General features: G+C 31.2%; 1 protein-coding gene and 1 long non-coding RNA gene across 5 annotated transcripts in view; one reads left to right on the top strand and one right to left on the bottom strand.

Annotated features, from left to right (window-relative positions):
• The window catches only part of Lmpt (four and a half LIM domains protein limpet), a 539,983-nt gene that overhangs the window by 427,203 nt on the left and 98,273 nt on the right, over positions 1-14,507 (top strand). The gene's annotated exons all lie outside the window — the stretch shown is intronic.
• On the bottom strand, positions 4,355-4,868 carry LOC142232640 (uncharacterized). Its single transcript, XR_012721152.1, has 2 exons — positions 4,616-4,868; positions 4,355-4,557 (listed from the first exon to the last, which is right to left on the bottom strand). It is a non-coding gene; the product is annotated as an uncharacterized LOC142232640 (long non-coding RNA).

The following is a 14,507-nucleotide window of genomic DNA, read 5'->3' on the forward strand; positions in this document are numbered from 1 at the left end:
AATTTTATTTAAAACTTTATTTTATTATTTATTAATAAAATATCTTTTAATTCAATTAAAATTGTTTTACCTGTGAATGTAGACTGTTGATAGTTACTCGAAACAGAAATAGAGGGTCTTGTGTCAAGTATATTCATTTTACCCTAAGTCAAATTTTGACCTCCGGTCAGAAATTGTTTGTTGTGCAACATTTAGCATTGTTGCCATTTAATTTTGACTCAAAATGTCATCTCCATCCAATTCGGCGTCTTCAAACATTTTTGGTGGCCTTCCACGTTCTTCATTTCTCACATAAAAATAATAATTTCTGAACCGTTCTGATAGAACATGATCACCATATGCCTCCACAAGCATTCGATGCGACTCTGCAGCACTTTTCGTCAAATGAAAACAAAAAATTAATGGTTTCCGCAAATCATCACTTTCTGGTACAAAATTCGACATTTTTAACACAATGAAAAAATATGATGTCTGTTCAATGACTTGTAAATATTTTTCACAACAAACAAAAATAAAAAATAAGGGCTCGTTCAAAACAAATTTTCCCTATCGAGACATTTGTATCTAGACGATCACTTCATACCGGTATACCTGGTAAGTGTATATAGGGCAAAAGATATACGTGAGAGTTATATCTAAATCTGAATAAAATCAATTGGGATAGGATGGGGGTATATTAACTTTGTCATTCCGTTTGTAACACATCGAAATATTGCTCTAAGACCCCATAAAGTATATATATTCTGGGTCGTGGTGAAATTCTGAGTCGATCTAAGCATGTCCGTCCGTCCGTTTGTTGAAATCACGCTAACTTCCGAACGAAACAAGCTATCGACTTGAAACTTGGCACAAGTAGTTGCTATCGATGTAGGTCGGACGGTATTGAAAATGGGCCACATCGGTCCACTTTTACGTATAGCCCCCATATAAAGGGGCCCTCAGATTTGGCTTGTGGAGCCTCTAACAGAAGCATATTTCATCCGATCCGGTTGGAATTTGGTATATGGTGTTGGTATATGGTCTCTAACAACCATGCAAAAATTGGTCCACATCGGTCCATAATTATATATAGCCCCCATATAAACCGATCCCCAGATTTGGCTTGCGGAGCCTAAAAGAGAAGCAAATTTCATCCGATCCGGCTGAAATTTGGTACATGGTGTTGGTATATGGTCTCTAACAACCATACAAAAATTGGTCCACATCGGTCCATAATTATATATAGCCCCCATATAAACCGATCCCCAGATTTGGCTTGCGGAGCTTCACAGAGAAGAAAATTTCATCCGATCCGGCTGAAATTTGGTACATGATGTTAGTATATGGTCTCTAACAACCATGCAGAAATTGGTCCATATCGGTCCTTAATTATATATAGCCCCCATATAAACCGATCCCCAGATTTGGCTTGTGGAGTCTCTAAAAGAAGCATATTTCATCCGATCCGGCTGAAATTTGGTACATGGTGTTGGTATATGGTCTCTAACAATCATGCAAAAATTGGTCCACATCGGTCCATAATTATATATAGCCCCCATATAAACAGTTCCCCAGATTTGGCTTGCGGAGCCTCAAAGAGAAGCAAATTTCATCCGATCCGGCTGAAATTTGGTATATGGTCTCTAACAACCGTGCAAAAATTGGTCCACATCGGTCCATAATTATATATAGCGCCCATATAAACCGATCCTCAGATTTGGGTTGCGGAGCCTCAAAGAGAAGCAAATTTCATCCGATCCGCCTGAAATTTGGTACTGATATTGGTATATGGTCTCTAACAACCATGCAAAAATTGCGAAGTCTCCACGAGAAGCAAATTTCATCCAATCCGGTTGTAATTTGGAACATGGTGTTAGTATATGATTTTTAACAACCGTGCCAGAATTGGTCCATATCGGTCCATAATTATATATAGCCCCCATATAAAACGTTCTCCAGATTTGACCTCCGGAGCCTCTTGGAGAAGCAAAATTCATCCAATCCGGTTCAAATTAGGAACGTGGTGTTAGTATATGGTCGCTAACAACCATACCAAAATTGGTCCAATCACACAAAAATTGGTCCATATCGGTTCATAATCATGGTTGCCACTAGAGCCAAAAATAATCTACCAAAATTTTATTTCTAGAGAAAATTTGTCAAAATTTTATTTCTATAGAAAATTTTGTCAAAATTTTATTTCTAGAGAAAATTTTGTTAAAAATTTTATTCGGTTCATAATAAAATTTTCATCATTGTCAAAATTTTATTTCTATAGAAAATTTTGTCAAAATTTTATTTCTATAGAAAATTTTGTTCAAATTTTATTCGGTTCATAATCATGGTTGCCACTCGAACCAAAAATAATCTACCAAGATTTTATTTCTATAGAAAATTTTGTCAAAAGTTTATTTCTGTAGAAAATTTTGTTAAAATTTTATTTCTGTAGAAATTTTTGTCAAAAATTTTTTTCTATAGAAAATTTTGTCAACATTTTTATTTCTATAGAAAATTTTGTGAAAATTTTATTTCTATAGAAAATTGTGTTAAAATTTTATTTCTGTAGAAAATTTTGTCAAAATTTTATGTCTACTTTGTCAAACTGAATTATATACGTATTGGATCGATCTTTTTTGATTTAATATATACCACGTATGTACTTACATACAATTTAGAAGATGGGGTTTAGGAGGTTTTAAGATACCTTGCCATCGGCAAGCGTTACCGCAACTTAAGTAATTCGATTGTGGATGGCAGTGTTTAGAAGAAGTTTCTACACAATCCATGATGGAGGGTACTGTTGTTTGATGGTAAAAAGAGTCCATAAAAAATAATTTTAGTACATAAATATTTAGATAACAGCCCCTGGTTAAAATTAATATTAAAACACAAATCAAAACTTAAGGGGAAGTCAGACTATGGAGATGTTTTCAAATATCTTCTGTAGTGCACATCGGTAGTCAAAGGGTTAAGTGAATATTTTCTTGCTTGCGTGTACAATTTACATCCATTAAAAAGCTTACCTCAAATATTTGGAATATGAAATTTAAATGTTTCCAATTAAGGGCTAATTCAAAAATGCAAATGTGTTTTAGTTTGTTTCTTGGCAAATTCATTTATGGTCAGCAAAACCATTTAGCTACGACTACCATCATCAACCATTAGCAAATATATGTACCACTATTCAATGTATGTAGGTTTATACGAATTTTATTTATTATTTGAGTGTGTTCTATGTTTTTCGTTGTTTTTTTCCAAAAGAAAAAAAGACGAGATTTTCGGTCGTGTGCAAACGATTTATGACCGAATTATTTTTAATTTTTTTTTTTTAATTTTTATTTATTTATTTTTTTTTTTTTGTTTTTCATGTATTTTTATATTAGCTTAATGCTATATATAAAAATAAATGCTGAATTTTTGCACTAAATATGTTCTTGATGCTTTGCACCATCACCATCATCATCTACAAAATTTATATGGAAATTTGATTTTGTTGATCGGCTTGCTAACATGATTAATTTTTCTTTAATATTTTAATGATATCATTAAAAATTTATGATTCATTTTTCTTCAATTTCTACTAAGCAATGCAAAATTTATGGTTTTTCTTAGATTTGGGAATTAAAATAAAAATTTGTCTATGGGCCATTAATTTTTACAACTGTCACATATTCGTTTTCTTACATTAATATTACATAAATCATATGTTAAAAAAAAGAATCAAAAAGTGTGTGAGAAAATATGTCTTATTACATAAAAATGTCGATAAATGGCACTTGTAATGGAATTGATGAAATTTTTTGAAGGCAGAAAAAGTTCCATTGTTAAACTGATGCCAAAAATACATTTTTATTGAAAAAAAAAATATTTTGTTTCGCATCATATGTTGTTTCGATTCGCATCATCTTTTAAGCAGTAAGGTCCAATAATACCACCAGCCCATAAACCACAACAAACTGTGACTTTTTCTGGATGCATTGGAAACTTTTGCAATGCTCCTGGCTGATCTTCACTCCAATATCGACAATTCTACTTATTTACGTACCCACGGAGCCAAAAATGAGATTCGTCGCCAAACACAGTTTTTCGACAAAAAAGTGGATATTCGGATAACTTTCCAGGAGCCCATTCACAAGAAATTCTGCGTTGCGGTAGGTTGGTCGGCTTTAATTGTCTCATTAGATATCCGCAAAATTTTCCAAGAAAAGTTAACAAACAAACATCGCTTGCCTTTTTTGTGTTTTCACTATAAAAAGTTTTTTTTTTATTTTTTTTTTTTTATAAAAAGTATAGAAATCATTAACACACAAATATTGCTACATGCAAACAAAATAATTCTTTCCTCCCAAACGAAATTTTAGACAAACAAAGTTCGTTTCTCATTTGTTGTTTGCTTTAAGGAAGTTTATTTGGAAGAAACGTATATACTTTTTATGATAAAGGTTTATTCTTTTCCACGATGTAAAAACAATTTCATAAAGACTAACTCAAAAAAAAAAAACAATCTTTTCTGGCTAATTGCATTTTCCCTCACATCTTTCTCACTTCCGCAAAGTTTTTAGTTCTTAGCACCTTTTTCTGTAATACAAACAACGTAGAAGAAATTATTTGATTTTATAAATTTTCTAAATTTTACCTTTCGCCCGGACGGAGAATCGAACCGCGGACCATGCAATTTCTAAGCCAACACACTATCCACTGAGCTATGTAGGTGTTATTGTCATCAATCGACAATTATCCATATAAGTTATATTTATATAGCATAGCTTGCGGCGGCCACGAGCCGATTAAATAAACTTTATTTAACAGAAACATACATCTATTTTTCTTACGTTTCATAAGACCGGCAGAGAACTGAACTGGGTGACGCCGAAGCAAACTGTATGATATTTGAGAGAAGCGCCAATAAAAACTGCATGACATTGGAGAAATTTTCCTCGTGACTGCCACCTACTATCGCAGTTTCGCTTGCCAGTTTCGTTCTCTTGTTTTCTTAATACTCTCTGATAATACAGAGAGAGAATGAAAACACAAGAGGACGAAAATTTCTCTTCTACAAAAACAAAAAATGTCAACCATATAGATGTCGCACAATGCCTGCAGCTTTGGTATTACCAACGTTGCAGGCGAAGCGCTGTTTTGATAAATTGTTTATAAAGGCATCGGCAGATATAATTTCAAATTGTCTACCAACAAAATTAATGGAATGAAAACACACTGAAAGAATAGTTTTCTTTTCTAAGGAACGAAATTTTCTTTTGACGCCATAAAATATTCTTTAAAAGCAAATAAAAAATATTAAAGTCAATCGTTGCAAGGCTTGTCATAAATTCTGGTTTATTTGTCTTTAAAGAAAATACTTTATAAAAAAGGGGAATTTTGTTTGTCTAAAATTTCGTTCCGGAGGAAAGTATTTCTTCTTTGGGTGCAAGTGTAAAAAGAACATTTGTTACTAGAAAGAAGGTTTTAAATCCTATTACGTTTCGTAAAGTCGGCAGAGAACTGAACTGGGTGACGCCGACGCAAACTGTATGATATTTGACAGAAGCGCCGACAAAAACTGCATGATATTAGAGAAATTTTCCTCATGACGGCCACCTACTGACGCAGTTTCGCTTCATAGCTCGAAAGTTCTCCTGTGTTTTTATTCTCTCTGATAATTTATTTGCTTACGACAATATTTTTAGTTCAGTGTAATCAGAATGATTATAACCTGTCAGTGATTCACATTTAATCTACGTGTTAATTATGATGATTTTTAATTCGTCATCTTATTCCTAATTGGGATTAGATTAATATGATGTGAATATTATTTTCATAAATTTGTCAAATTTATGATTCATCCCGATAAGTTAATTGTGTTAACGATACAAACCAAACCACTTTCTTCAAGATGGAATTATTTAAATGACAACAAATTAGTATTCTCGAATAATTTACTATAAGTCTTTTATGGATTTGGTCATAACATTAAATAAAATTGGTTTAAAATGCTGTCAGTGGGCTAAACATATGTAGTCGGTAGGCCTGAACCTATTTAAGTCACTAAAAAACTGTTTTGCATTAAAAATCATTAAATTTAAAATTGACACTTTATCTAATATCAAGAGGTAAAATTAAAAAAAGAGAAATAACAAAATGTCTGTCAATCGCATGGACTTGGATATTTGAAATAGTTTGATCTGACATACACTGAAAGAAGAGTTTTCTTATCTGAGAAACTGAAAAACTAGATTATTATCTAAAAATTTTAGACAAATGAATTTTTTTATGCAAAATAATATTCTTCAAAAATGAATAAAACATATTTGAAACAATCTTTGTATCGCTTGCTATAAATTCGTTTTTTTTTTGCGCACAATGAAAATACTTTATTTATCGAAAATTTCGTTTCGAAGGAAATTATTTTTTCTTTATGAGTACTTTCAGGATAATGTTGTAAAGTTTCGGGAAACCTATCGACCAAATTTTAGGTCTTATAGATGCTGCGGAAGGTCATTTGTAAACCAAAATTGGCAAAATTAAAAACACACAGACACACACACACATATATATATATATATATATATATATATATATATATATATATATATATATATATATATATATATATATATATATATATATATATATATATATATATATATATATATATATATATATATATATATATATATATATATATATATATATATATATATATATATATACATATATATATATATATATATATGTGTGTGTGTGTCTGTATATATATATAAATTTGTCAAAGGGAAATTTGCTTCGATGTGGCATTTAGACATTTAAATAAATTAGAAATATTTTTAGGTTAGCCTGATATCAATGCAGGCTGGATCAATGTCCAAATCATTTAAACTAGAAATTATTACAGTATTTATTCGAGCTAATTTGACTGGAAGATAAAGGGAATTGATGTTATTAAGTTACTGAATAGAAAACGCCAGTCTCATCCTATCTGAGTAAATCTGCTTAGATCTAAAGGGGCCATTTTTGAGATCTAATCATATCTACACTGTTAGAAAAATATGTTTTTCATATGTTCCGATATAAACAAAATGTGTTTCGGGCACAATTTTTAAACACTATATATTTAAGTACAAACATTTAATGTTCCTAAACTAACACTAAATGTTTGGGACACATATGTTAATATGTTAGAATATATTATGTTTGGGGCATGAATGTTTCATAAAAATAATATGTGTGAATGTAAACATATATAAATTTACAAATTTCGAGTAGACATATATATGTTGTGATATTTTATTCAGACAGAGGGAGAGAGAGAGTATAGAGAAAGAAATAGAGATGTAAACCGGGAGGGTTGACGAAAGATATCAACATAACACAGCGAGAGAATCAAAAGGGAGCGATTTCTGTGAAACCGCTTGTATGTTGTTTCGGAAAACTGTTTTATGATAAGGCCAAAAAATTAATATGCTTAAGTCTAAATATTATTCAATTTGAATATTAGAATGAGTATTCGGAGTAAAGAGAATAGACATTCGGAACCAAGAGAATAAACCAAGAGGAGTTGACGGACACCTTCAAGTAGAAAAGCGGACATTAAGTTCGAGTTTTGCAGCTAAAACAATTGAAAAAGTTTATTTTCTTTAAAATGAATTATTACAGAAAAGTAAAAGGCAAAACATTTCCATTTTAGAGTGATAATGCCCACTTAATACCCGCCTTAAGGGTAAAAATGAAATTAAGTACAAATGTGTAAATTAAAAAAAAGGTGTTCGGTCGGAGCTGGGATTGAACCCACCACCCTTTGCATGCAAGGCAGACATGCTAACCACTGCTCCACGTGACCAACAAATGTAAGTTGCTGTTAAATAAAGTTATGTTTGTATGGGCTCGTGGGCGCTGCAAACTATGCTATATAAATGTAACTTATAACGATAATTATCTACTGGTGACTCTAACAGCTACGTAGTCCAGTGGATAGTGTTTTGGCTTACAAACTGTATGGTCCTCGGTTCGATTCTCCGTGCAGGCGAAAGGTAAAATTAAAAAAAAAAATTATAAAAGTGAATAATTTCTTCAACATTATTTGTATTACAGAAAAAGGTGCCAAGAACTAAAATATTTCGTGGAAGTGAAAATTACGAGTATGTTAGGCAATGAGCACAATCGTCTTTGGGAAAAATTCTTCCAAGCATATAATATTTTTGGGCTCAAAATGCTTCCAAACATATAATATGTTCACATAAAACAAACATATTAATGTTTCGGCAGTATCCAATAATATATGTGTTTCCTGCAAAATATGTTTGGAACATATGTTAAAGAAGCGATTTTTTTGAGGGTGTAATTAGATCCCCCAATTTTTACACGGGATGTTAACTTTTAAGTGAAGATTCTTCGTACTTGATACTGGAACACAAATCAGATTTTTCGTTTTTCTGTCTATAATAACAATGTCCTTTATAAATGTCGTAATTTTTCAATTCAAAAGAGACATTAACAAATCATAAAAGGGGACTCCTTTGTTTGAACGATTTTAGTTTTGGAAGCAAAGGTTTTGGGAGCGCTATTTGGTAATGGCAGGATGGCGTAATTCGGGATATACGCATGAAACCATGGTACACTTATAAGGTACACGGATGAAAAAGACTGTTTTTCATATGTTTGGCTATAAACATTATATGTTTGGAACACAAATTTTTAAACACAATATTTTTGAGTGCAAGCATATAATGTTCATAAACTAGCATAACATGTTTGGGACATATATGTTAATATGTTAAAACATATTATGTTTGGGACATAATATGTTTGTAAATATAATATGCTTGGATGCAAACATATATTAATTTAGAAATAGCCTATAAACATATATGTGTTTAGTAGCTTGGAGCGCTATTTAACAGGGAGCGATATTGAATTAAGTTGGTGGTTGTTGCTTGTTATTACAAAATTAACATTTTTTTCCTTGGGCAATTGATCAGCTACTTCTTTGATCCTTACAAACTATGTGGTCCGCTGTTCGAATCCCCGTCCGGCAAAAGGTAAAATTAAAATAAAAAAACATCATACACTTGAATAATTTCTTCTACAATGTTTGTATTACAGAAAAAGGTGCTAAGAACTAAAAAATCTCGTGGAAGTGAGAAAGATGTGGGGGAATATACAATTGGGCAGAAACAAAATTTTGAGCATTCAGGTCGAAAACCTATGTTGTTAGCACCTATATTACCTGTTTATTTTCATAATTCATTATGATTGTAAATATATAAATAAATAAAATTTTGAGCACAATATTGTTTGGGAGAATTTTTTTAAGCATATAATATTTTTGGGTGCAAAATGCTTCCAAACATATTATATGTTCACATAATAACATATTGTTTTTTGGAAGACAACATTATTGAATTTGGATGCAAAAATACAAAATGTTTGGAACTTAGACTACCCAAACATATATTGTTTAGACTAATATGCTTTCAAACATATTATATATTGGAAGAGATCAAACATATAAATGTTTGGGCAATACCCAAAAATGTATATGCTTGAAGCAAAATATGTTTGGGAGTATATGTTACAGAAGCGATTTTTTATGAGCGTGTAGAAGCATAACCCAGCTGACTTCACTTTTTTATTGTATCACATATGCACACAAGCAAACCAACCAATAAGAGTAACGGAATTTTGACATAACGATTACGGTCAAGCACACATACACAGAAAAAAGTCCGCAGTTAAACTAAAGCTAATTCTAACTAATTTTTTTTTGCAAAAAATATTTGCGTATTTAAATTTTATTATTTTTTGCGAAACTTTCCACAGCCCAATGAAATTTTAATTTTTTTTTAAGTACTCAGCAAAAAATGTAGCACTATTTCAGCAGGATTGTAAGAGAGAGAGAGAGAGAGAGGCAGTATCAACTGCTTACAAAACAACCGAATCAGCGCTGATTTTTGTGGGCGATGTCCCGATTTAGAGCAGCTTCTACAGAGCGCTGATATAATTACTCATTTTAATAGAAATATTGCTCAGAAGTCATATATAATCTTGAGTATAGCATTGTTGGCGTGAAGGAAAACAGCACTACCTTTCATGCATCTATACTGCATGAATTGGTTGCAATAACGTAAACGAATGATCATAAACTAGTTTGATTGCTCGTTTACGTTATTGCAACCGATTCATGCAGTGTGGATGCACTGCCTACTTTCTTGTACACCAAAAAACGCAACTAAACTCTTATTGCTGAAGTATTTTTTGCTGGGTAATATTGAAGAAATTTTAACTAAAACATATTAATTTTAGTGTACAAAAATAGAGTTAAATTGACTTTATTGTCTATAGAATTCACTTTTTTTCAGAATACGTATATGATTTTGTCTGCTCTTAAACAACGACATTAAACTAATTTTTCAGATGATAGGGTTAGGTCACCTAGTAGTAGATCATGCCTAAATTTGGCACCTATTCTAAGTATTAATCAGTGCAATATAGTCCTTGGCCAAATGTGATTTTTTTATTTCAGTGTCATCCTAAAGAAAGTATGATTTGTTCAAATTGCTTGACGTAATTGCCAAAAGTGTGTGATATTTGAAATGTACTTCAAAGCTACTTTCACCAAATGATTTCAAAGACATCATAAGTGATCTAATCTAATTTGTCACAAATGTAGGATATTCATATGAAAAATATATTTAAGCGACAGCAAAAAGAAGAAAATACAGAGAGCAAGTACTAAAAACAAGTACACGAACGTTCTAGAATAAAAAGGTAAAATGAAAACACAACAAAAACGTGGAGACATTATTTAAATTTCCAAATTTCAATTCACTCATCTTGCGTGTAGTGCTTTCCGGAAAGGATGTCATCGCCATTTATCAATCAAACATTTCAATCTTCAGTCATCGTGACTGATGAGAGCATAGCAAAAAAATTTTTTTTTGGTCGACCAAGTGGTCATTGTTTATGAACTGTCAAATATCCAATTTATTTTTGGTCGCAAAAAATAGTCTATGGATTGAGAAAATACAGACACGGCGAACAACGATAACAAATAAAGACTAGCCAATTCCAATAAGTCTTTGAACAAACGACGACATGACAATACCATACCAGCCATCAACAATCGAAACAATTAATGACGGCATAATATGAGACTATTAAAGACACAAAGATCATTGAGAACGCGACACTGTTTCGTTATGGTTGTTAAAGTGAACCGCTAGATGTCAGTGCCGATATACATCGGCTTGAAAATGCTTGTCGTTTGCTTTGCAAGTATAATACAATAATAGTTGTGTTCCTTTACCTACTACTAGTTACTACTTTTACTAGTTTTTACTAGAAACCGTTTCTCAACCTCAAAAAATAGTAAAAGTAGTGAACAATTTTAAGAGAACAATGTCAAAATGCATTTCTATTTTGCTACTAGAAGTTACTCGACAAATTCTTCCAACTAAAAGGAGTAGATATGTCATGACAAAAATAATTGTTGACGTTATAATTTTACAACACAAAGTGGTTCCAAATCGTTTTTTTTTTTTGTTTTGTTGGAAATAAACCTGCAACTTTTGAATGGATCAAGATATTAGAATAGTTTTGTACGTCTTTGTACGAAAGCTGATGTACTCTCCTCTAAGTTCAGAAGTTTGTGGGTCCCTAGTAGGTCCACGGGTGGGCTTATTAAAGTGAAAAATGTCCTTACAAAAAAAAAAAAAAAAACTATTTACTTCAAATTAACGATTATACTATATAATTTTAGAACAAAAACTATACACAAATATAATACTCTGTTTCTCGAACGAGAGTGTTTCAAATGAAAAACAAAATATTTGGGTTTCTCTATGTCGATAGGCAAGTCACTTCATATTTTGTTGTCGAGTAGCAAACGAACATATACAATAAGTGTCAAGGAAAAAGTAAAAACAGTGAAGAAAGTAGTGTGAGACTTTCTGTAAAAAAGAGAAAACTAAAACCTTGGCAGAAAGTGGCAGAGCACTTTCTTTTAACAAAATAAAAGAGAGAAGTCATAGCTAATGACTTCTTAGGCGCGTAGATTTCAGAGAGTAGAAATCTACTACAAATCCTATCGAGCAATGTAGGAAATGATTACCTATAGCGGGGAGAAAAATAAAGCGAGACCAAGTTCAGTTTTATAAGTACAATTTATTTTACCATCCTTTGAGCGATGTTGATACTTCGGCTGACGTTGACAAAAGAGGAAGTTACATTTTGTATTTTAATTAAGAAACTTCGCATTGTTCGCAAAATTGACAGATAAAAATACTAACAAATTTATATTACATTTTTTAGTACTTAAGAGCTTAAACTAAATACAGCGTATCACATATATTATTGTTAAACAAGGTTTAACAAACAGTTTTGGAATTTGAATCAATTCTCAGGCTAAAAATTTGAAAATACTCATTTTTGATAATCAATGTACTCTCATACAAACGATATGAACTTTCAAAAATAGAGAAACCCAAATTGATTCGAATTCGAGTGACTGCTTTTCAGTCGACTGGGGTTTCGTTCGACATGCAGAAACAGGGTATAAGTATGTAATTTTTCCAATTAAGAAATCTTAGTTAAAAACGAGAATATACGGTCGAAACCTTATCACAATAGACTAAATAGTGTAAGTGAGCCGGAATCAAATCGGGCTGTCATTTCAAACTACTGTCGAAAGTCCGACAATCTATGATGGATTACGGATAAAGTTTTACTTAAAACTGCGATCCACAGCCGCATTACGTGGGTTGTGGTAACAATTGTCGATGGCAAGATATTTTAAACTCGTCATATGGAGTCCACACCGAAAGAATTATCTTCGTTAATTTTATGAAGAATTCTTCATTTGCTATTCTTCGTGAATTCTTCATTAAAACAACGAAATTCATTCATTCATTTTCGTAAATTTTACGAAGAACATTTTACGAATATACACTCAAAAAAAGTGAAATCTCTATTTCACTAAAGTCAATTTAACTTACTTATTTTAGTTCATGGAATTATTATGTTTGGAGAAAGTTTCCTTTACTCTAATAATTTTTTGCAGCATAAATATTAACTAAATTTGTGTGTCTTCCACAAAATAGTTCAGTATTTCTTTAAATTTGCAAATTTTACTACAAATGCGTTCATCATGAACTTCGTATGTCACTAAAGACATTCTTGCAATTTTGAACTCCAAATTTTTCCTTAAAACTACAAATTTTTCTTTAACAAGTAAAAAAAAAAACTTAATTATGTCTAATAAATTTTCTTGAATTTGTCGAAAAATATTGACTTATTTTAATGACATTGGCGTGATGCCAGCGTTTGTAATACTATTTAGTTAAAATTTTCTAAAAATATTCAAAATTTTCTAAAATTACCCGAAATTTTTCTTCCTGGTGGGTTCACTGTTTTTTCAGTGTACGAAACGTCTACGAAATATTCTACATTAAATTTTCTTCGTAAACAGTTCGTACTTTTAATGAAACTTTCTTCAAATTTCATGACTTTTGTGAAGAACTTTTTACGAATTTATGAATATTTTACGAAACATTTTCTTTGAAATAACGAAGAAGTTTCTTTGAAGTTGTAAGATTTCCATTCGCGACATAAAATTGTCTTTGATAATGTGTTTGAGTGTATTCCTTTATTTAATTTTTTAATGTATGTCTATGCTACTTCTCATTTGGGTGACAGCATACTATGAACAAAAGTGAAGCAACCAAACTAAAAGTTATTCAATAACTTTAGATGTAAAGTAGTGATGACATTTTTCAAACTTGATACTACAACCAAATGCACTTTGGACTATATAATTGTTTTCTAAAAAAAAAAAAAAAACATTTTTCACAAAAACTACGAAAGTTTTTCATAAAAAGTACGAAATTGTTTGATTAAAAGTATGTAACAATTCCATAAAAAGTATGATAATTTTTCGTAGAAAGTACGAAACAATTTCATAAAAAACGATATTGTTTCATAAAAAGTATGAAACTTTTTCATAAAAAGTACCAAGTTGTTTCTTTTAAACTACGAAAAATTTGGATGAACTTTTCTTCGTAAAAAGAACGAAATATTTCGTACTTTTAATGAAAACTTTCTTTGGTTGTAAAACAATGCAAATTTCGTACTTTTAACGAAATTTTTCGTTCGTACCTATGTACGTATGCATGGTTGTTAAAAAGCATACCCTGAACAAATATTAACAATTTACATAATATTAATAGGGCTGTTTTCTTTTTGCACTGGATACAACATCGTTGCACCGGTGTTCTATCCAGAACATCTCACCAGTGCAAGTGCGCCGATCTTGCCAGATTGTGTTTTGATAAAGTGACGCTTCATCGATTCACAATAGCACTTTATTGTGACTAATTTATCGAAAAACATGTAATTCAAAGTGGTATAGTGTCATAAATAATCGTAGCAGTAAATATTTATTACTAATTGGAGCATTTCATACATTAAAAATGCAAGATTTCACTTCTTTTCTGTGATTGTTTTTATACAGCCGATGACAGTGTTGCGTATTTTTG

Source organism: Haematobia irritans, chromosome 4, assembly GCF_050003625.1.
Source record: "Haematobia irritans isolate KBUSLIRL chromosome 4, ASM5000362v1, whole genome shotgun sequence".
NCBI lineage: Eukaryota > Metazoa > Arthropoda > Insecta > Diptera > Muscidae > Haematobia > Haematobia irritans.